General features: G+C 39.5%; 1 pseudogene; it reads left to right on the top strand.

The window, feature by feature from the left end:
• The first annotated feature begins 1,991 nt into the window (after positions 1-1,991).
• LOC107571425 (uncharacterized) lies at positions 1,992-16,870 on the top strand (annotated as a pseudogene).
• Positions 16,871-24,851: the final 7,981 nt, after the last annotated feature.

Below are 24,851 nucleotides of genomic sequence, written 5' to 3'. Positions count from 1 at the left end.
GAAGATCTGTAAAGTTGCAAAGACTAAAGTCTCAAATCCAAAGAGATATTCTTTATAAAAGTTAAGAGTCAACCATGTTTACCTAAAACGGCTCGTTCTAACACGACCCCACATATCTATGTCACGATGTGGGAAGATTTGCATAACACCGCCCAAATGTTCACGCAAAGAAAGAAGGCGTAACTTTGATTCTCGCTGTAGTATTGTTGTTGCCGCTGCCATGTTGTGGAGACGCTGTGTGTTTCGTTGTGAAAGCGAAACTACTTTGTTTGGCCTTACAAAAGAGGACGTGACTAGAAATCAGAGGTTAAGTTGTATTTACAAAACTGTTCCAGAACAGTTCAACCCAAATATTCAGATGTGTGCAGCGCATTTTATGGAGGAGGAGGACTGTTTCCTGGGAGACTAGACTACAATGCCGGTGTCTGTTTCTATAAAATGGGGCAATTCCAACTTTGCAAGGACAGTCTGGCGCTTCTGATTCACAGACCGTAAGTACGTTTTCATATTTAAAGAATTTGCCACTGACGATTCAAACGCGTGTTTTGAGCAGTGTAGAGTAGCGTTTGTCGTTTCTCCGATCACAAGTGCAGACATGGTTTTATGTTTACGCAGCACGATACGCAACGCAAAAAAGACGGTATAAGTCATTATAAACAGTAATTATGTCCCCACTGGATGCAACAAATGCCTTGTTTATAATGGGTTTTACAGGTTTTGTCTCGTCGCTCCGGGACACGGCATCACAGTATGGTAAGGGGCGTAACAGTTCCGTCACACGCTTGAGGTATTCGGCCAATCACAACGCACTGGATAGCTGGCCAATCAGAGCACACCACGCTTTTCAGAATGATGAGCTTTGTAAAAATCGACGCGTTTCAGAAAGGCGGGGCATAGAGGAGAAACAATAATATACAGTATGTGGAAAATAATGTTTTTTAACCTTAAACCGCATAAACACATTTCATTACACCAAATACACAAAATAATGTTCTTTTTAGCAACGTCATATGACCCCTTTAAGATTGTGAGGAATCGTAAAGATGCACTGCAGTGCAAAAGAGGTAAGTCATACTGTATCAACTCTGCTATTTTTAATTTTTGACATTCTAGAGGAGATTTTATAAATGACAATAGATTTTTGAAATACACAAAATATTGAATAAAGAATTTGAGCAAATGATTAACCAGACAGGCATGTAATTTGAAAGTATACTGGCTGTTATCATCTATATAAAATGGGACAATTTAAGAATAAATTTATAACATATACTGCAATGAATTCTAAACTAGCGAGCTGTCATTCTTGTTTTGTAAAAATACAAAAGAAAACACTGTAATGCTACCTGTTGTTAGTGGGGTTTTTAAGGGTAATTGTTTTATGAGTGAGAAAGTGTGCTTGTTGGTTTGCTGGTGTTTTGGAAGAATGTGTTGAGTTAAAGCATATATGGAGTGTTTTGATAGTTTTAGTATCAGTTTAGTTTTTTTAATGTGAAATTAACTGCTGTGAGAAATTGGTCCTAGCGGTTGTATGAAATGAAAAGCTTGATGCCTTTTCTCCTGTGACTTGGTTTATTGCATAAAGTGGACTGCCGGATTACAATCGCGGTGTTTTCTCTAATTTATGTAACATGATCAAATGTCACATTTAACAATCTCACCTTCCCTATTTATTTATCAGGAAGTACTTTGAGAAGCAAAATATAAAGTCTTAGACAAGACAACAAAAAAAATCTTTATTTACTAGACAGTTCTTGTATGTGGACTACAGTTTCCCATGTGAGACGGGGGAGGCAAAGATGGGTGGAGTGCTGGAGGTGAATGAAAAGAACTTAGATCAAAGATGATAATGGATGTTGCAGACAGTCTGGGAGGAGCCGTCTGCTTAAAAAGAAAAAGGAGTACACAGATGATGTTGTGTATTTAGTGGTGTTCAAATATAGCGGTTTATTACACTATATGATAGATATTCTCACAATAGCACAATCATCATGATTGAGTGAGTTTATAGATTTGTTTTTCTACTTTAAGCTTTCAACGGCTTTTGGGGTTGTATTTAATTGGTTTTCCCTCCATGATTTTTACATTTCCAGACACTATAATGATATCTGTCTGTCTGTCTGTCTGTCTGTCTAGACACTCTATTGAAAAGCCAGAAGAATTAGCAGCAAGGTATGTCACTTCTTTTCCATCTATATTATATTATATTATATTATATTATTTTACTATTCATTCCAAGGTATTTGCAACCTGGGTGGTTCTTGCTACAAGTAAGTTTGATATTGAAAGATGATGTTGGTAAAAGCAATTAAAACTGATATTTGTATAAAAGAAAAAAATGCAAAAATCTCTCTCTATGTCTATCATTATTTACAGGTACAGTCATCTCACTCTCCACTCAGAGTAGGTGTGATTTTTATGATACTTTTGGCACTCTAGCGATTTAAGAGTAAACTGCAAGTTACTTGTGGAGGAACATTTTTGGTTGGTTAATTACTTGTGTTGTGTTTCAGCTATTCTGCACAATCTGATGGCAAAAGGCGCACAGCTGTGAAGTTTGTTTCTGGGCAATTGTCCATAAAAAAAAAATAATAATTTTTTTTGTCAGAATCCTGTATTTTTTCTTGCAAGTTTATCTCACAAATTAGACATCTCAGAAATGTGAGTTTATATCTCGCAATTTTGAGCTGTGAGATTAAAAAAGTAGCAATTCCCTTTTTTATTTTTATTCTGTGGCAAAAACAAGCTTCCATATGTGTTGCTGTGCTAACTTGATGCATGCTGTCTTACGGTTACTGACGCAATCCCCTTTTGCTTGCTAATTCTTTTCACTTTATGATTCAGTTTTTGTGGATTCAGGCCAGACGTTGGACCAAGCCATTGTTCGGCCAGTCACTGGTAAGTCTCCAGTCAAGTTACAAGTCCTCAACTTGAAGCTTCAAGTCTTAATCATGTCGTTATGGTCTTTGCCCAAATTAGTGTCACATTATACCATGGTGTATGTGGTGTGTATGGTATATAACATAGGTTATGTGTCATAGAGTTGGTTGGGGTAAATTAAACACGATCTGTGGTGACGTTGAGTCCAAGTCAAGTCATGTGATTCGACAACACTGCTTCAAGCTACTTAGATTAGGCCTACATATAGTAGTAGCAGCTTCTTCATTTTATTTATGCAAATGATATAAACACGCCCACACAAATGATAAAAGTATGCAGTTTCCCGGGAAATCCATCCCAACAGCTCTAAATAACATTTGGGGTAAGGCTAAAACACGGTTTTGGAAGATGGTTTTATGATGTATATGCTTCTTATTTAAATTTTGGTAAATTTGACAAATTATTTGTGTATATGACTTTAAATCTTGCCCTATCAGCATATTGATATCCTGAAAGACTATCTGGTCTCTCTTTATTCCATTAAAAAAAAAAAAAAAAAAAAAATTCTGTTTGTATTTATCAGGTTGTATAACTAAGTGGTTTGACCGTGATGACCCAAATGGAAATGGAGACTACGAGCTGTTGGCTGACCTTCTCAATACATACCCTGGAGAAATATGTCCAAATCCAATCGCAATAGAGGCTCAGACCGTCTCCATCCAACCAGCATCTCAAACAGGAAACATCTTCCAAGTGTGAGGTTTTTTACAGAACATGTGCTTAAGGTAATATTTTGATCCAAGAAACAAAGAATCCAAAATTTTTACAGTTTATGTAAAGGTGATTTTGTATGTTTTCTGAAGATATAATCCGACAAGTGGATTTGCTTGTGTAAACGCAAACCAAGTAAGAAGGAAATGTGCTGATTATGAGGTGCGCTTCACCTGCCCAGAGGAACGGTGTTCAAGTGAGTGACACTTACAAACAAAACTGCAGCTGATTATGAAAATCAGACTGAAATACTTTCACTTGAGTTACTAAAGGGACCAGGATCATTAAGTTGTCTAAACTTCTTGTTCACCTTCTATTAAATAAAGTTGTGGGTGGGTGCATATAAAAAGTATATAAAAAAATAAGTGTTTTTTCTACAATGGAAATCAATGTGATCTTTTGTTGGTCTTGAATGAGTTTATGATGTTTACTCAGCTGGTCGTCTTTTGTTAGGATGTAGGACATGCTGGTTTGACTGAGATGACCCCAGTAGACTAGGAGACATTGAGATGCTGTCATTAATCCTGATAAGATATCCACTACAAATCTGCTCCAAGCCCATCGCCATTGAGGTCGCAACTGTTGGTGGAACCACTGTACTGCCGACTGAAAACTATTTTCTAGTGTACAACAAACAGTGACATATTCTCTGCTAATATTCTAAATAAAGTCTACTGTTTATATAATTTTACACTATGCAATCAGACATCTCTAAAAATCTTTGCAAATTAAACTTCTTTTATGAACAGATTTTGTAAAAAATCTCAGCAAGTGTTATGTTTGTGCAGGTATGATCCAACACAGGGCTTTGCTTGTGTGAATGTACAACAGATTAGAAGGTGTCAGGACTACAAGGTCCGCTTCCCATGTCCAATGAGGTTTTGCTGTCGAAGTATGTATTTTCATTCCATCTACTTCTTTATATCTATTATTTATATTTGTATATATATATATATTTGGAGTATCAGTTCTTTCTGTATTGTATTCATCAGAGTGTACCAGGTGGTTTGATTTTGACAACCCTGATGGAGGCGTCTTTTTATTAACTGAATTGTTTTCTACTATAGACATTGTGATCTGATAATTTGATTGTAATGAGAAGAATTTTACTTGACCACATTAATCCCAGTGGACTGAATGACATTGACAATGAGACGCTGTCATACCCACTACACATCTGCCCTCAGCTTGTCGCCATTGAGGTCGCAACCATTAGTGGGACTGCTGTACCGCAGACTGGAAACAATCTTCAAGTGTAAGATTTAACCATATTTATTAATTTATTATATGTAGAGAGAGTGTGAGAGAGAGAGAGATTGTGACAGATATAAAAAAAATTATTTTTTTAAATGTAATTTTGTAATGATTAATAGCCATCTGCTCTCATTCTGCAGATCTGATGCACTACAGGACATTTAATGTGTGAATGATCAGCAGGGTGGAAGGATCTGTGAGGTATAAGAGGTCTGCTACATGTGATAATACCAAGTGTACATCGCAGAGCGATCAAGATGAGGGATCAAGCAGCATTCATCACCCCATGGGAGCTATATGAGTGGGTCCGAATCCCATTTGGATTGTCCAATGAGCCTGCTGCTTTCCAACGCAGCATAGAAGAAATACTCGATTCACTTAGGGATGAGTGCTGCATCGCATACTTGACAATGTCCTTTGTTATGAGAGACCCTTTGAAGAGCATGTTGAAACCATCCGTAGAGTTTTGAAGGCCCTCTAGTGCCATGGTGTCAAGCTAAAACCTGAAAAGTGTGAGATGTTCCGCAGCGAGGTCAGGTATATTGGACGCCTAGTGTCAGCTGAAGGGGTGCGGGTGGACCCTAAACACCTGGAAGCAGTCCAATCCTTAACAAGCAGGACTGTGCAGACGGTGGGTGATGTGAGGAGGCTACTTGGGTTTCTCAGCTACTACCGTACATTCATCCAAGATTTCTCCAGGGTCGCGAAACCCTTGTATGAGTTGCTGCAAGCAAAGCCTGGGACAGCAAATGGTCCACAATGCAGGAGTAAAGTTAACCCTTTCGCACGTGAGTTTAAAATATTCTAGCTGAGCCCCCAGCGTGAGTTTTTTTTAGGCAGCTCTCAGTGATATGTGTCGGGTCCCCGCTATAATAGCAGAAACATTTACAAATGTTAACAGAATAAGCGGGAACCCAGTGTGCATGTAGTTTTCTCTATTTCTGTTTTATCACGTGATAGAAAGTCTAAGGCCTTCTCAAGCCGTACGGCTGACTCATCTAATCTGCGTCCTGTTATGCATCAAACTAATATTGCTATTGAGACAAAATGCAATGCCATCAAGTTAGCATTTTTAAACATTCGCTCACTAAAAAATAAATAATTTCTAATCAATGACTACTTTTAATGTGGAACTATGCAAAGCTAGACAGTCATTCTTCTCAAACCTCATAAACAGTAACTTAAATAACACTCGCACTCTTTTTGCTACTGTTGAGAGACTAACAAACCCCCCAAGTCAGATTGCGGTGAAATGCTCTCCGACAGCAAATGCAATGAGTCTGCTTCCTTCTTTTCTGAAAAGATCAATAATATCAGGAAGGCGATTAGCACATCCCCAAGTTATGCAGAGGTTAGACAAATTCGCCCACAATATCAAAAAGCATTTGAAGAAATTGATAGCAATATTTTGGAAGAAATAGTACAGCACCTTAAATTGTCAACCTGCTATCTTGACACACTTCCCACATATTTTTTCAAAAGGGTGCTTAACTGTTTAGAAGCAGATCTCTTAGAAGTTGTGAACGCCTCACTTCTTTCTGGGACTTTTCCAAACTCCCTTAAAACTGCAGTTGTTAAACCCCTTCTGAAAAAGAGCAATCTTGATAACACCATATTGAGTAACTATAGACCAATATCAAATCTTCCTTTTATAGGCAAGGTTATTGAAAAGGTAGTCTTTAATCAACTGAACAAATACTTAAACTCAAATGGATACCTGGACAATTTTCAATCTGGTTTCCGACCGCATCACAGAACAGAGACAGTGCTCATTAAGATAATAAACGATATTCGCTTAAATTCTGAATCTGGCAGAATATCAGTGCTGGTACTACTAGATCTCAGTGCTGCGTTTGACACTGTCGATCATAACATACTACTAGCGAGACTGGAAAACTGAGTCGGGTTTTCTGGAATGGTAATCAAATGGTTCAGGTCATACTTAGAAGGGAGAGGTTATTATGTGAGTATAGGAGAGCACAAGTCTAAGTGGACGTCCATGACATGCGGAGTCCCACAAGGCTCAATCCTTGCACCGCTCTTGTATAGCCTGTATATGCTCCCACTAAGTCAAATAATGAGAAATAACCAAATTGCCTATCACAGCTATCCAGATTTACCTAGCCTTATCTCCAAATGACTACAGCTTCATTGACTCCCTCTGCCAATGCATTGATGAAATTAACAGTTGGATGTGCCAGAACTTTTTTCAGTTAAACAAGGAAAAAACTGAAGTCATTGCATGTGACCTAAATACATAGCAGATATGTTCACTGAATATAAACCTAACAGACCACTCAGATCATTAGGATCGAGTCAGTTAGAAATACCAAGGGTTCACACAAAACAAGGGGAGTCCGCTTTTAGCTATTATGCCGCCCGCAGTTGGAATCAGCTTCCAGAAGAGATCAGATGTGCTAAAACATTAGTCACATTTAAATGCAGACTCAAAACTCATCTGTTTAGATGTGCATTTACTGAATGAGCACTGTGCAATGTCCGAACTGATTGCACTATATTTTATGTATAATCGTTTTCTCATTTTAAACCTCTTAAATCAGGGGTGGCGAACTCCGGTCCTGGAGAGCAGAGTTCAGCTCCAACCCTAATTAAAACTCACCTGCCTGTAGCTTCCTAGTAACTGTTCAGACCTTGATTAGCTTGTTCAGGTGTGTTTGATTAGGGTTGAAGCAAAACTCTGCAGGGCTGCAGCTCTCCAGGACCGACGTTTAAGACGTCCCTGTCTTAAATCTTTTTTTTTTATCATTTTCAAAGTTTTTAAATTCCTTGTTTTATTGTTGTGATTATTATATATATATTTTTTCTTTTCTTTTATGTAAAGCACTTTGAATTACCATTGTGTATGAAATGTGCTATATAAATAAACTTGCCTTGCCTTAAGGCGACCGTTATTTTAGAACGTATCCCTTATTGTTTCCATGGCGACGCGTCATGCTTGTCATGTGACACAACGCAGCCACAATAGTTCTGTATGACACATGGATTGCTTTTATTTCGTGTTTCCTGTTTTATTCAAAATATTCACAAACATGCTCTCTATATTATGAAATATCTGATATTCCGATTCTGAAATATGTGCAAGTAAATATATTTGGTAGTTTAAACACTTTTATATCGACCGTGTTAGTTGATCTATACCGGGTGATGGGCGCCGCCATGTTAGTTTGTGCTGCATCCGAGCTGTGGGATTTACAACACGCAAATTAATTCTCTCCTCCCAAAACACCTTACAGTAGGTCTCCGGTAAACTGGGAGAAGAGCAGAGTAAGCTTAATAGTTACCTACACAATCTGTATATGATATCAATAAAACATGTCGTCAGATTATATTTGTAAGGATCATTATTGCCGTTTCCATAGACATCAGCGTGTATTTTACAAACTATAAATGTATGGTTTTGCTAGTACTTATGTGTATTTAAATGTCTGAAACCTAAAATAAGCATTATATGGTTGAAAACATTGAACATTTGTGATTATGTGACAAGATCTGGCTCCGCACCAAGAAAAGCGCGAAAGCAGATTTAAATTCAGCAGTTGATGATGTGACGCACTGAATGTTCTAATCACACCAGTGTGATCGTACGCTTCAGGGACCAGCCAAGACTGATCACACCGGTGTGATCGTACGCGCCAAAGGGTTAAAGGTCCACAAGTACCCTCCAGGACTCCAGTAGAATGGACCAAGAACCACCAACAGACCCGGGAAAGACTCATTGAAATGACTTGAACTTCAACTTACCCTTCTCGCTCCACACAGATGCATCAGAAAGGGGCCTAGGGGCTATCCTGTATCAGCGACAAGATGGGAAGTTGAGGGTCACCGGGTATGGGTCCAGGACATTGACGGCAACAGAGAAGAACTACAGGTTACACAGTGGTAAACTCGAGTTCCTGGCACTGAAGTGGGTGGTATGTGAAAAATTCAGAGACTACTTATTCTACGCCCCACACTTCACGGTGTATACTGACAACAACCCCCTGACGTATGTGATGAGCACAGCCAAGCTCAATGCAGTAGGCCATCGGTGGGTCAGGGAGTTGTCTGACTTCCAATTTGACATCAAGTACCGGCCAGGGAAGGTCAACATCAACGCAGACACCTTGTCTCGTCTTCCTCTGGACACTGAAGTGTATGAATCAGAGTGCACAGAAGAACTACCCATGGGGGCGATACAAGTGGCATGGGAGTGCAGTCATGTATCAGAGAGAAAGGACATGGCCTGGGTCGCTACTCTGTATATATCTACAGTAGATGCATCACAACATCCCGCAACCGTGTTGCCCACAATAGAACAAAGTGAACTGATTCAAGCTCAGAAAGATGATCCAGTAATCTCTCAAGTGAGACAATAGAAGGAGGATGGTGTCACACTGACGGATGAGATGCGGGCAGGTCTGACAGGAAACAGCAGAATGATGTTGATGAATGATTGATGTATGAGTGGAACAAGCTGCACCTTGAGGGAGGACTCCTATACCGCAGAACAAGTGAGAGAAAACAGCTTGTCTTACCGAGCAAGTACAAGAAGCTGGCACTCAAGCACCTCCATGACAAGATGGGCCACGTGGGTACAGAGCGGGTACTGGGCCTGATGAGGGAGCGGTTTTACTGGCCATCATGAAAGCTGAAGTGGAGTGTGTGACTAAGAAATGCCCATGTATAAAACAGAAGAAACCAACCGAACATGTCAGGGCACCTATGGGTAGCATCACCACACACTCACCCATGGAGCTGGTATGCATTGACTACTTGCACCTGGAACCAAGGGGTATGAATAAATCCTGGTGGTCATGGACCACTTCACAAGGTTCGCCCAAGCCTACTCGACCAAGAACAAGTCGGGGAGGACTACAGCAGAGCGCCTGTTCCAAGATTACATTCCGCGCTTTGGATATCCGGCAAAATTACATCACGACCAGGGCCGTGAGGTTGAAAACGAACTCTTCCGCACTCTCCAACAGTTCGCTCGAATTGGCCACTCTCGACCGTCGCCATACCACCCCCAAGGCAACCCAGTCGAGCGGTTCAATCGGACCCTGTTACAAATGTTAAGAATACTGGTGGACAAGGAAAAGGAAAGGTGGAAAGATCTTTTACTTCAAATTGTGCATGCTTACAAATGCACTCAGCACGAGTCGACAGGATACTTACCCTTTTTCCTGTTGTATGGGCGGCATCCTCGCCTTCCAGTTGACCTGATCTTCGGCCTGGTGGAACAAACAGAAGAAATCACACCGAAGGGGTATGCAAAGCAGTGGGCACACAGAATGAGTGAAGCATACAAGATCGCGTATAGCCACAGTCGGCAGTCAAGTGCGAGAGGGAAAGCACAGTATGACCGAAAAGTGAGGGGGGTTGTGCTGAAGGCAGAGATTGAGTACTGGTCAGGAACCTTGGGGAGCGAGGAGGCCCAGGAAAGTTACGATCTTACTGAGAAAAAGCTGTATATGTGGTGAAGGAGCAAGTATCAAACAACCCTGTGTATGTCGTATATATCCTGAGAACAGTGACCGTGGAAAGACCAGGACACTACATCGAAACCTGTTGCTACTGGTGAACGACCTACCTTTAGAAGCTCCAGCGACGACATCCGGATCCACAAGACCTGAAAGACAGAAAAAGACAATGAGAAACACAAGCAATAACAATATGGATGACAGAGACAGTGACCTGGCCAGCTCTGACGCAGAGAGTAGTGCAGGAGGGTACTGGTTAAGAGCTCCAGTCAACTGGCTGACATCAGGAAGCGTCCGACCCTCAGAGCAAGTTCCTGTAAGGGCAAACATTCGGGTTATGCCGGGAAGGGAAAGCTCAGGGCAGATTCAGGACAGAGAGGTGCAAAGAACATGTGAGAGTCCAGCAGATAGAAGGGCAGCTACTTACCTTGAGGCAGTACATCCAGTTGATGCTGATGAAGGAGACAGAGCAAATACAGAAATTGAGCCTGATTTTGTCGACAGAGCTGAGGCTCTAGAGATTGGAAGAAGAGACCAGTGTGAGAAGGTCAGCTAGGGAGCGGAGACCAAGGCAGATTTATACATACGACATGTTGGGCCAACCTGCGATCCTCTCCTACACCCCCACACTGAACGCATTTACTGCTTACTCCACCCCACACATGCCTGTTTGGGGTTATTTGTAGATTTGAATCATGTGTAAACAAAAAACTCATTTGAACCATGTGTAAACAAAAATATAACCTAATAAGTTACAATTAAGGCGTATTGAATGTTAAAATGTGTTTTAAACAAAGTTAAGTGGTTATCATTACCCATTTTACTCTTAGTAATTTAATAATTTAATACATTTCATCATTTAAAAGTTTAATTCATAAGTATCGTATCGGTATCGACGATACTGCCTTGAAAAATATCGGTATCGTATCGAAAACAAAATAAGTGGTATCGCCCATCCCTAGTTTACACAGTTACACCACACCCATTACCTACCCTCACTTGTACTTACCTTCAGTACACACACCTTATGGAGTTACAGTTGCTGTTTATTAAGAGTGGTTAAAGTGTTTGCTTATGGGAAATGAGGGGTTGATCACTGGAGCTTTTCTTAGTTTGTCAGGGAGAGTGTGATACATACACATATTTGTGCAGGAGCCACGTTCTCTCAGACCTCAGAAGTGAGACTGCAAACATGACTGACGACAAATATTAAACTTTTGTGAATTAAGCTTTCGATTTGAGCTTAGATAGCCGTGTTAGATTAAATGGGAAAAAAATGAATGAATAAATAAAATAAATATATGCTTGCATTACCCTTCCTAGTCCATGGTATGGTTGTGTTGTGAAAAGCTTTAAAACATTGGAGTGAACTGAAGAATTCAATTCAAAACTCTATTCCTGTGACGATCCTTGCATATCAACAAACTTGTGCAGACTTCTTCCTTTATATTGGCTTGCTGTAGAAGTAAAATTAAGATACATTCAATTAATTAATTGAAAATATTGTGACTAGGCAAACAGAAAACTTAATACTTAATTTCTTATAAATTAAGAAAAGATTTGGGTATGTTAAACAGATCTTTTCATAACATAATTTAGACACACAAGGAAGCTGCTCTGTGCTCTCCATAACTGATTACAATCAAGTGCAGCATTATTTCTGAAAACGGAGAAGATTTATTATGGGAATGTATGCATACAGTTTTTTTTCATACATAAGATCACTTTCTTTAGTAATGTTACAGTAAGTTGTACAGTTTTGGGGGATTTATGGTAATTTAAATGTATTTACCTCAATACACATTATATAACTATATAAAAAAGCAAAAAAAAATTTAAATAAAATTGACTTTAAAGAATATCTACATTTCTAATTTTCATTCATGGAGCTAACAATGTGCCATGGTTTAGTGCAGTGGTTTCCAATCCTGGTCCTGGAAAACTCGCAACACTACATGTTTTTGATGTCTCTTTTATCTGGCATACACATTTGAGTTGGTGTCAAATTCAGTTCCTGGAGGACCATTCTCCTGCAGAGTTTAGCTCCAACTGTAGTTAAACACACCTGAACCAGCTAATAAAGATGTTCAGGATCACTAGAAACGTCCAGGCAGGTGTTTTGGAACTAGTTGGAGCTACACTCCAAAGGACAGTGGAGTCTGACACATTAATCTTTACTAATGAGCTGAATGAGGTGTGCTTGACTTGGGGAAACCTAAAATGCGCAGTGTTTGGAGGTTCTCCAGGACCAGGATTAGAAATCAGTGGAAGATTGCTGCCATCTACTGGAAACAAACACTTTTAAATTTAAAATAACATGAACTTTGAACTACAGCCACTAGATGGCTGCAGAGGATCACTCAGTGGCCCATTTGCCATTTCCACATAGGTAAAGGTGCAGTTTTCATTTATACATTATAAAATCATTATCATAACAATAACCAATTAGTCTTTTGTGCAGTTATGCCACATTATTACAGTTAAACCTGTACATGCGTTATATGTGTGTGTTTTTGCATTTGTTCTTCATCGTGCATGTGCTATAGTGTCACTCTTCATTTCTGTGTGTTCTGCATTGTAGCTGAATGTTATTCGACAAATTCTGTAACAGAGAGCAGTTTTTTATACTCTCCCATTCATTTATATGAATGGAATGCCCTCATAATGATAGGTGTTCCAATGTGTATGTGTGTGTGAGTGTGTGTGTGTGTGTGTGTGTGTGTGTGTGTGTGTGTGTGTGTGTGTGTGAGAGAGAGAGAGAGAGAGAGCACAAGTGTTCTGCATTGTCGATGTGTTATAATGTTCCCTCTTAATTTTCTGTGTTCTGGCTGATGGTTTTACTTGACCAGCTGTGCAGATTAATTTACAGATTTAACATCAACATGTGTTAAGTCAGGGGTGACCAGTCCTGCAGTTTAGTTCCAACACACTTACCTGGATATCTATAGTAATCCCGAAGACTTTGTAAATTATGTAGGCTGCATGTTCACTGATCTTTTCATGTGAACTAATATCACATGCTTACAAACTTTATTTCTATCTTTTTTCACAATTATTTATTCAGGTTTGTGACACACACACACACACACACACACACCAAAGAATCTAATTTAAAGACGAGTGGGAAATATACATGTTATCATGGTAATGTTATTATTTACTTTTTTATGTCCAATCCTTGTTTTCAGGAGGCTAATAGAGTAAAAAATGTTATTCTCTGCCTGACAGAATTATGGCCAGTCAGTCACTCCAACCTCTTGCTGCGGTTGCAATTTGTCATCTTTTTCTTTTACTTTCTCATTGTTTGCACTGACACTTTCAACAGCAGCATCTGTAAAATGTCCTCAAACTGTGAACAAACAGGTTTTTAGTTACTAACCGCTGCATGTCCTTCATTTACACACTTGAAATTAATTAGTTATTTGGTCAACCTCCACGGGTGGTAGTATACGCAGAAAGGTGGCACCTCGTGAGCAGATTGAGATTCATTTTGTTTCTGTTTTGCAGAATCTCCTGCTGAATATTCTGCATGTATTTCCACGATAATGGATATCTTGCCCTTCCAAAGCTCATATTCCCACGGAGCTAAGGGCCCTTATATGTGAAACTATTAAGAACTCATTGTTTAATTTTATTCACAGGCTGCAGGCCTAGGAATTATCAATGAGTAAAAAATGAAATTCGCTGCATTTATTGTATGCATGTGTTATTTCAAAGCTGCTCATTTTTATGATATAATTAGCTTTTTGTTTGCATATTTATCACCTGATTCTTTCTTCATGCAACAGTTTATCACATACATTTGCCACTTTTCAATAATAGGATGCACAATAGGTTTTCACAATCCAACGCTCTCCAGTGACTTTGTATTGCGGGAAGCTGCATCCTTGTCTTTTCTGACTCATAACAAAAAACAGAACAATGACTAAAAGCTGCTGTGCGACACAGTAAACAAGCTTAAAAAAACAGAACTACGTTTTTATAAGCTGTCCACCCCCAAAAAACGAGCGTTTAAGGATGCAAATAGTAGATGTCAGGGTATTTCATGTTGGGCCATTCAGTTGGATCATTTCTCAAACTAAAGGAAGGTAAGGAAAGGGGACACTGACACAGACCAATACAATTTATTTTCTCAATATATCTCCTCCTTTCAGGTTCACATAGGGTGGTAAAATAATCCTTTTGACATGGTTAAAAATAATGAATGTTTCCTGTCGCCGATTACGTTTCCCGCCAGTGGCCATAGTTCTCAGAGTAATATGACACATTGTGCTCTACTTTTGTGTCCTTAAACGCTCGTTTTTGGGATCGACAGCTTAGAAAAAAGAAATCGTTTTTTTTTAGCTTGTTTACTGTACACCTTCTCACATATCAGCTTTTAAACGTCCATATTTGTCAAGTTTGTTTTACCATCGTTTTCATTTATTTACCCCCTCGCTGTGGAAATTATGTTGTGTGCCGTTTGCTTCAGAGAGGCGTGTTAAAGGGGTCATATGATGTTGCTAAAAAGAACATTATTTGGTGTAATGAAATGTGATTATGCGGTTTAAGGTTAAAAAACACATTATTTTCCACATTATTGTTTCTCCTCTATGCCCCGCCTTTCTGAAAGGCGTCGGTTTTTACAAAGCTCAACGGTCTGAAAAGTGAGGTGTGCCCTGATTGGCCAGCTATCCAGTGCGTTGTGATTGGCCGAATACCTCAAGCGTGTGACGGAAATGTTACGCCCCTTAACCATATTGTGATGCCCTGTCCGGCCGGAGCGACGAGACAAAAACATTAAAACCCATTATAAAGGAGGCATTTGTTGCATCTAGTGGAGACATAATTATGGATTATAATGACTTATACTATCTTTTTACGCGTTGCGTTGCATTGCGCCGCATAAACATAAAACCATGTCTGCATTTGTGATTACAAACAACAAGCCCTTCTCTCCACTGCTCAAAACTTGCGTTTGAATCATCAGTGGCAAATTCTTTAAATATAAATAATATCGTGTGTGTGTGTGTGTGTGTGAGAGAGAGAGAGAGAGAGCGCGAGAGAGCGAGAGGGGGTCACATCACAGTGGAGTCAGCTGTCTTAACCGTGGGTTGTGTTCTGCAAACACATACCAGCTTCATCACTGTGTCTGTCACGCGACTCTGTTCCCCTTTCAGGCTGTCTTTACATTTATTTTGAAAGATGAAGCTCGCGATTATGGTAAGGGGCGTTACATTTCCGACGAGTGCTTGCGGTGTTCGGCCAATCACAATGCACTGGGTCAGCTGGCCAATCAGAGCAGACTGCACTTGTCGGAAGGAGGGACTTTGTAGAAAACAAAGCGTTTGAGAGAGGCGGGGCATAGAGTACCTACAATAATGTACAGTATTTGAAAAATAATGTGTTTTTTGAACATTAAAGCATGTCAACATACTCTGTTACACCAAATACCCAAAATAATGATCTTTAAAAAAGCATCATATGACCCATTTAAACCTACACCGAGTTACATTTTTGGCGCTCTATTGACGAAGAATAAACTACAGGTTACTTGTGGAAGAACATTGATTTTGTAAATACGTGATATGGCCTTCAGATTCGCTTTGGATGAATCTGATGGCAAGAGGTGCACCACTGGTTAAAATATGTATATACAAATAATAATATAATAAAATAAAACAAATGAGGTAATATAAAAATAAAATAAGGTAATTGTGACTGTTATCCCACAATTCTGTCTTTTTTGGTGTAAGGCAAAAACAGAGTTTTGGAAGATGGTTTTATGAGATACTTGCTCATATTTAATCTTGAACAAAAATAATGTTACATAAAAAATAAGACTTCAAGTCTTGCATGTCTTGTCAGCATTCTGATATCCTGACTCTCATCTTGTCTCCCTTAATTTGACCTTTTTTATCTAAACAATGTCTTCTGTTTGGTATTTATCAGGTTGTATAACCAAGTGGTTTGACCGTGATGACCCAAATGTAAATGGAGAATAAGAGCTGTTGGCTGACCTTCTCAATACATACCCTGGAGAAATATGTCCAAATCCAATCACAATAGAGGCTCAGACCGTCTCCAGCCAACCAGCATCTCAAACAGGAAACATCTTCCAAGTGTGAGTTTTTTTACAGAACATGTGCTTAAGGTAATATTTTGATCCAAGAAACAAAGAATCCTGAAGTATAACAGTATATGTAAAGGTGATTTTGTTTTCTTCTGAAGATATAATCCGACAAGTGGGTTTGCTTGTGTTAATGCAAACCAAGTAGGAGTGTTATGTGTTGATTATAAGGTGCGCTTCACCTGCCCAGAGGAACGGTGTTCAAGTGAGTGACATTTACAAACAAAAACTGCAGCTGCAGAAATCAATGTGATATTTTGTTGGTCTTGTATGAGTTTATGATATTTACTCAGCTGGTCATCTTCTATTAGAATGTAGGACACCTTGGTTTGACCGAGATAATCCCAGTGGACAAGGAGACTATGAATTAGACTAGAATTTTTTTTTAAAGATACTGTTTTAAGGGGCCCTCGTGGCACTCTGAAGGAGCAGACCATAGATGGACCATAGATGGAAATGGCGCATCCCAAGAACAATACGTCTGAGAAGCACCATCTCATCCTCTTGGTATAATGCTGGAATGGCTAGCAGGAAGTTACCTAGCTGAGGGAGCATAACACCCAGTTCTCAGCCGAGAGGGGGCTTGACCTACAGCATTAGAAATCCTGAAGGGTAAGCGTACTGCAAGCTTAACCAAAAACTCAGCGCATCAGGGAGACAGGGGAAGGGCCTAGTTCACCTGATGTTGCTGGTTCCAGGTGCTCTGGGAAAACCGAGAACTCTCCACGTGAGAGGAGAACTCCGAATTCAGAAAAGGAGTAGCATGCTTATTATAGACCTTGGTTTGACCGAGATAATCCCAGTGGACAAGGAGACTATGAATTAGACTAGAATTTTTTTTTAAAGATACTGTTTTAAGGGGCCCTCGTGGCACTCTGAAGGAGCAGACCATAGATGGACCATAGATGGAAATGGCGCATCCCAAGAACAATACGTCTGAGAAGCACCATCTCATCCTCTTGGTATAATGCTGGAATGGCTAGCAGGAAGTTACCTAGCTGAGGGAGCATAACACCCAGTTCTCAGCCGAGAGGGGGCTTGACCTACAGCATTAGAAATCCTGAAGGGTAAGCGTACTGCAAGCTTAACCAAAAACTCAGCGCATCAGGGAGACAGGGGAAGGGCCTAGTTCACCTGATGTTGCTGGTTCCAGGTGCTCTGGGAAAACCGAGAACTCTCCACGTGAGAGGAGAACTCCGAATTCAGAAAAGGAGTAGCATGCTTATTATAGGCAACCCTCTGATAGAGGGGAGCACTGCTAAACACCACCACGAGATTTTATAGAGATCTGCTCACAGATGCCCAGAAGTCATCAGCCACTCAATCGGGAGCGGCAGGCTCAAAGACAAGTTAAGTCAAGTCAAGTCACCTTTATTTATATAGCGCTTTTAACAATACATAAAGACAACGACGAGTTAATAATATTGAGAAGCGGTTCTTCTGCTACAGGTAACAAGTCTTTCAATAATTTAGTGGGTACAGGATCTAATAGGCATGTTGTTGGTTTAGATGCAGTGATAAGTTTATTTAGCTCTTCCTGTCCTATAGCTGTAAAGCACTGCAGTTTATCTTTTGGTGCGATGAATGAAGCTGAAGTATTATACGCTGTAGAATCTACATTTGTTATTGTATTTCTGATGTTATCTATTTTATCAGCGAAGAAATTCATAAAGTCATTACTATTAAACTGTGAGGGAATATTTAGATCGGGTGGCATCTGGTTATTTGTTAATCTAGCCACTGTGCTAAATAAAAACCTAGGATTGTTTTGGTTATTTTCTATGAGTTTGTAGATATGCTCGGCCCTGGCATCTTTTAGAGCCTGTCTATAGCTGGACATACTGTTTTCCCACGCAATTCTAAAAACTTCCAAGTTAGTTTTTCTCCATTTGCGCTCAAGACTATGAGTTTTTTTCTTGAGGGAATGGGTATTACAGACAACCCTCTGAGGTGAGGGGAGCACTGCCTGAATTGACCAGAATAGAGGCAGCTTAACAGGGAAGCAGCAAGCGGCCCAACTACCTGATATCACTGCCACGGAGCGACTCCTAGCTAACCCTCACAGAGTGGGGAGCACTTCTTAGCTGGACCAGAAGGGAGCGCTAGATTAGAAGGGGTAACCCAGCAGGGCCCAATAAGAGACAGTCCACTGTTGCAGCTGGACACAGTCTCATGCTCTCTATCTCGATAGTGAGCGTGGGTCCCGTATAACCAGACCCGATAGAATCTGAAGAAATAGCGGGACCCAATAACCATTCATGCGTATAGAGCTTACTACTCCTCAGAGCAGAAGCACAAAGGAGGAGTTTCCCACAGAAACACAAATCCCTCTTACCTCAGGGAACGCAGTGTACTCCAGCCCACTCCACAGAGGGGTGATTATTGGTTCAACCGTAAGGGCAGTGTGACAGTGAAGACCCACGGGCCCAACCGTCTATGGAGCATTGAGCTCAGAGAATGTCCATGAAGGTTAAGGAACGATTCATATCTCTGGAGACCTCTCAGGGTGAGAAATTAGTAGTTTGCACCTGGCCAAAGGATAGGGAGCATGTTACGAAGCATGCACTCAGAAAGAGTACTAGCCCACAAGAAGGACCCACAGGTCCTGAGGTTGCAGCGTTATACTGGGGACCTGATGCTGGCAGACTTCCTCAGAAGCCCAGGCTGCGTGTCCAAGTCGAAGATGAGGGCTATCACCAGCCTGAAACCAGAACCGATGAGTGAAACCATTACTGTAATCGGTCAACAGCAGGAGGTTCTGACTTAGCAGGTGTGTCAAACCTAAAGTCAGAAAAAGGCTAGCATCAAATACACAAGAACTAGCAGTAGAGTAGATAAAAATGGATCGTACTCACCAACCATGGCTCCCGCGCATGACTCAGGCTTATGATATAGGCTGGAGGCGAAGTCTGAAGCCTGGACCCTCGTGGAATGAAGGATTTAAAGGCAGCCGAGCACATCTTGGCCTCCTAAAACCTCATGACCACCGTCTCGACGGAAGTGCCGAAAAGCTCAGAAGGGGAAAACGGCGCATCAAGAAGAAAGCCCTTCTCTTTCGACCCGATAACCACCAGACTCACCCACAGATGTCTCTCCATAACCACCATGGCTACCATTTTTTGGATCTGCCAATGGCAGTGGCAGCCTGCTTAGCGGCATTGAGAGCAAGATCCGTGGTGCGGCGCAACTCAGCCACCTCATCAGGGGATAGACCCTGCCTTTATCCAGGTCTTTCAGCAGATCAGCCTGAAAAGCCTGAAGCACCACCATGGTGTGCAACGAGACTGCAGCCTGACCTGCTCCTGTGCCTTAAAAGAAGATGTCTCCCCCATAGAGAGATAGCAGGCCAGCGTCTCTTCAACAGGTGGCATCTTCTCATAACCATTCTCATGCATCCCCTTGATGTTGGCATAACTAGTATGCTGGAATCTGTGGATACGGGACAAGAATGTTTTTTTTTCAAGCCAGAGTGCAGTATAATGTGGTTATCTGAGAAGGACATGATATAAACCATCTGTCAAATAACTGCAGACAGATCCACACTATACATTTTCTATTTAAACAAAAGGAAATTACTGATAGGGAGAAATTTCCCGTCAGGTCCTTTCCATGTTCTCACCGCGACGCAACGCGCAGCATGCATTCAGCCCCCGTGGGAGCTAAACACGCTCCTCCCAACCGCTAGATTACCTCAGAAATCAAGCACGAATGAAAACTGCTGCCGCGAATGCATTGCTATTCCCGCGAGGCAAACACACTCATGCAAACGCTATCTACAAACTCGGGTAAATGGTGAAATACTCACATCCCCCTCAGTAGTCCCGCGAATGCATCACAATGAGCACAAGCCGCCTCCTCGTGAAACGAGCGAGTTCAATTCATGCTTATCCCTCACAAGAAATAAGCAGTGAATGCAGAGCGCATCCAACTCCCTCGAGAGCTGAACGCGCTTGCTCTTCACTACACACAGCACGCGAGCCATGTGAAACTGCAGGTATCAGAGCAAAGCCTCTGGTGAGAAACATGCACTCCTAGTCGTGTTTAGCTTAACGCTAACATAAACAAATGGTCAGTGAAGACGAAGAAGAGGATGACGTGTTCTCCCGGCGCCTATTTATACTATAGTTGCACCGGTAGTGACGTCATAGGCTGTCGCCGGCCAATGTTATTGTCGTTTTTAGATATATGCTTCAGACACCGGTCACACTGAAGGTCTTCCTCATAGCGGCCCCTAGAGGATGCAGTTTGAAGTTCCCTTGAAAGGGAACGAAAGTTATCATGTGCATTGTAATGTTGGAAGTGGATGCCATAACAAATGCCAGTAGACCAGGAGAGCAGTTAATTCATAAATTCGTAAAATCTTACCTTCATATTGTGGAAATACAAACTGGAAGACAAAAGACAATGAGTGCTGAAAATGGGCGGGGCTACAAGGTCTGTAGATCAGTGAGTAGTGCTATGTTGTCATAATTTCCAGTGGAATAGTCCAGTCAGTGAATCATATACAGGTGCATCTCAATAAATTAGAATGTCAATCACAATTAAAATAACCAAAGACTTAAACTACTTCAGTCTGTGTGCATTGAATTTATTTAATACACAAGTTTCTCAATTTGAGTTGAATTACTGAAATAAATGAACTTTTCCACGACATTCTAATGTATTGAGATGCACCTGTATTTAAAACGAGACACGCTGTAGGTTTTTTTTTTCTAACTTCACAAACTTTTGTCTTTACAATAAAACGCTGAAGTTTGTTACTTTTTGGTGCAATTTTTGTGGATAGCCTAATGAATTGTAATGGTTGACAAGGAATTTAATGTCAGTCATGCAACCTCTTTGTGATGTGTTTCCCATTAACATCCTTTGTCTTGTTTGCACTGACACTTGTCACCAACAGTGTCTGTAAGCTAAATGTCTTTACACATGAACAAACACGTTTTCCATTACTAACCACTGCATGTCCTTCATTTATACACTTTAATTTTTATTAGCTTTAGATGTAATTTTTTATTTGCTAGCTCCACAGGGATATAAGCCAGAAAGTTGGCACCTTGTGGGCAGATTGGGATTAATTTTGTTTCTGTTTTTGCAGGCTGTCCTATTGAATATTCTGCATGTTCCCATTATAATGGATATATGGCCCTACTGATACCCGTGTTCCCATCAAGGTGGGGGCCCTTCATATGTAAAACTCTTAATAACTCTTTGTTCAATGTTCATTTAGCATTTAGACTAACTAACCTTTTAAATTAATGCTTTAAATTAAGTTGTTTTTTTTACCAGTTTTAAGTTATCTGTTTGTAAAAAAAAAAGAAAAGATTTTGAATCCAGAACATTGTTTTTATTTTGATAAAGGTGAGTATTTATTATTTATTGTAGTGTTGCCAAGCAGTATTGATGGCTTGATTTGTTTCAGTGCACCTAACTCAACAGAGACCATGAGTTAGAGATCACCAGCTTCATCTTGTGGCAGGAAATGGTATGTGTGTACAAATGAGCCCCCAAAATTAATAACATTTACAATATGAAATTGCACTTTACATTTGGACCCTGCATACACTCACATTCTGATCGTGGATAACTGATACTGTTTGCAAATGTGTTTTACACCTTATATTCAGCCACCTTACTCAACTGAGTAAATAAAGTTCGCTTGGAGCTGTTTTGGAATATGCTTTTGTTCCTGAAAACATCTCAGGGTTTGATCAGTATTTTGACATGACAAAAACATCAGAACAAGCACATAACCACCAATGCTTCTTGTAATAAAAGTAATAGCTTTACAATAAAATAAAATGCTGTTTACTGATTACAATCCCTCAAGCCAAAGTATTGAGAGTGAAGTAGATGTATTTAGGGATGCACCAAATGAAAATTCTTGGCCGAAGCCGAAACCAAACAAAATGAAACACTGGGCCGAATACCGAACACCGAACACCGAACACAGTTTTTCGAGTTTTTTCCCCCCATGTATTTTGCCAATTTTTTTTCACCATTGCATAAATGAAATATCCAAAATGTGCTTTTTACTGTTTTGTCTTGCTTTTCAAAAAAAATTTTTTTTTACAAATATTTAACACTCAACATTTTTTTTACATTCTAGCAGACATTATACCAACAAAGCACAATTTAACTTAAAATTAATAAGTTAGTAAAATAATATTTTTTGACCATCAGACCCCCTTCTTGAATCAGGCATGTATTTTTTTTACTGTACAAATGAAAGCAGCTTCGCTGAGCAGACGAGACTTATTTTAAAACATTAGCAAATATTACAGATCCCAATTTGAACACTATGTGTGTATGCTATAATATATGTAACAGAGCTGTTGTAATTATTATCATTATTATCGTCTTACTTTTTATTTTATTTAAAAGTACCACAGTAAAATTACAATATTAACATTTATGAATGTTGATGGAGTTGCTCTTTCTTAACTTTTATTTTGGTGGAAATGCGTAGGAACACCTCAATGCCTCTTTTTGTTGACGACAGCAGATTTATAAATGAGTCTCATCACTTTAGCAGTACTATTTTTAGATTTTCTACTGCAAAAGCATGTGAATGTGTTCAACACTTTGAAAATACATAACTAAATAACATTACATTTAATATGAATAATGCCGCTCTTGTCATTCACTTGCCAATGATGGCTCATGTGCTTAAGGTTGCCCACATGCAGTTTAGTAAGAATGCATGATAAAATATGGAATATAACAAATATACTGATTCTATTTAATGCCTCATGCTGTCAAAAGTCATTGTAAATTACAGTAGAAAAATAACACCTGCAAAAGTGACATGAAATCAACCCATATCTACTTTCCTACACAATCACTGACTGCATGGGGTTTAAATTAATAATTTAAAGCCCCCCTTGTGACCTGTTATTTGTGTAATGTATATTGTAAAATGTTACAATCACTGTTTTTTTTTCTCTTTATAATGCATGGAACATATGATCAAATGTCACATTTGACAATCTCACCTTCCCTGTTTCTTTTTCAGGAAATAACTAAAGTAAGGAACAAAATATAAAGTCTTGGACAAGATTTCCCAAAAGTCCATTCTTGTAAGTATATGGATATGTGAGGCAAAGTTGGGTGGAGTGCAGGAGGTGAATGAAGGGAGGTCAGAAATGAGGTCAAAGCTGACAACAGAGATGCTGCTGGAGGACGGTCCGGGAGGAGCCCACCTGCTTAAAAAGAGAAAGAATTTCAGCAGAGAAAGATGCTGTGCCCCTGCATTGATGGTCAAATATAGTGGTGTAGATATTCTCACTAGCACAATCATTAAGTAAGACTGGGTAAGTTTTTTTTACTATATCTACTACAATTACATAAGTGTATTCAATGACTGATTTAGAAGAAATTGAAAAATAAATGTCATTGTCAAATTGTCATCAATGTAAACTTTTAGCAATAGATTTAAAGTCAATATAATGATTTCTTTTAGAAAAGAAAAAAAAGCCACGAGAATGAGCATCAAGGTATGTCATTTCTTTTGCATGTTGGTCCAATATTATATTATTACATTTTATATATTATATAATAACATTCAATTTATTACATTTTATATATGATATGATATTATATTACATGCTAATTAAAATGTTTACTAATATGTAATTTTTCTTGACAAGGTATTTGTAACTTGGGTGGTTATTGTTACAAGTAAGTTTGATTAAAAAGGAAGCTGTTGTTAAAACCATTTAATACTGACATTTGTATTTGAGATAAAAAATATGCTAACACTCCTTGTCTGTCATTACTTGTAGGTACACTTATCTCACCTTCCACTCAGAGTAGGTCTGATTTTCTTCTTTATACTTAAAAAATATATATATATTTGTGAGTGTGTGTGTGTGTGTGTGTGTGTGTGTGTGTGTGTGTGTGTGTGTGTGTGTGTGTGTGTGTGTGTGTGTGTGTGTTTTTGTGTGTGTGTGTGTGTTTTTTAGGTTGTATAACTCAGTGGTTTGACCATGATGACCCCGATGATGAAAATGGAGACAGTGAGCTCTTGGCTGACCTTCTCAATATATATCCTGGACAAATATGTCCAAATCCAATCGATATAGATGTAGAGCCAGTCTCCGGCATACCGTCAAATGAAACCTTCATTTTCATTTCAGAAGTGTGAGTGTATCAAAATCATTACAAAGGTTTCAGGTACTATTTTGAGCCATATAACAAAAATGATCTTGCACGGCAATTTATATGTAAAGGTTTTTTTTTTTTCTTCTTCTTTTTTTTTCATGCTGTAGTGTGTCAGTAGGAAATATCAGTTTCCATTTCCAAATATAAATTTTGCCATTGATTGTAATAATCCAGTGAGATTTTTGTATAATAATCTA

This window comes from Sinocyclocheilus grahami, unplaced genomic scaffold (assembly GCF_001515645.1).
Source record: "Sinocyclocheilus grahami isolate Dianchi unplaced genomic scaffold, SAMN03320097.WGS_v1.1 scaffold29.1, whole genome shotgun sequence".
In the NCBI taxonomy this organism is placed as follows: Eukaryota; Metazoa; Chordata; class Actinopteri; order Cypriniformes; family Cyprinidae; genus Sinocyclocheilus; species Sinocyclocheilus grahami.
The sequence above is the reverse complement of the archived record's forward strand: the minus strand, read 5'-3'. Positions and strand labels throughout refer to the sequence as shown.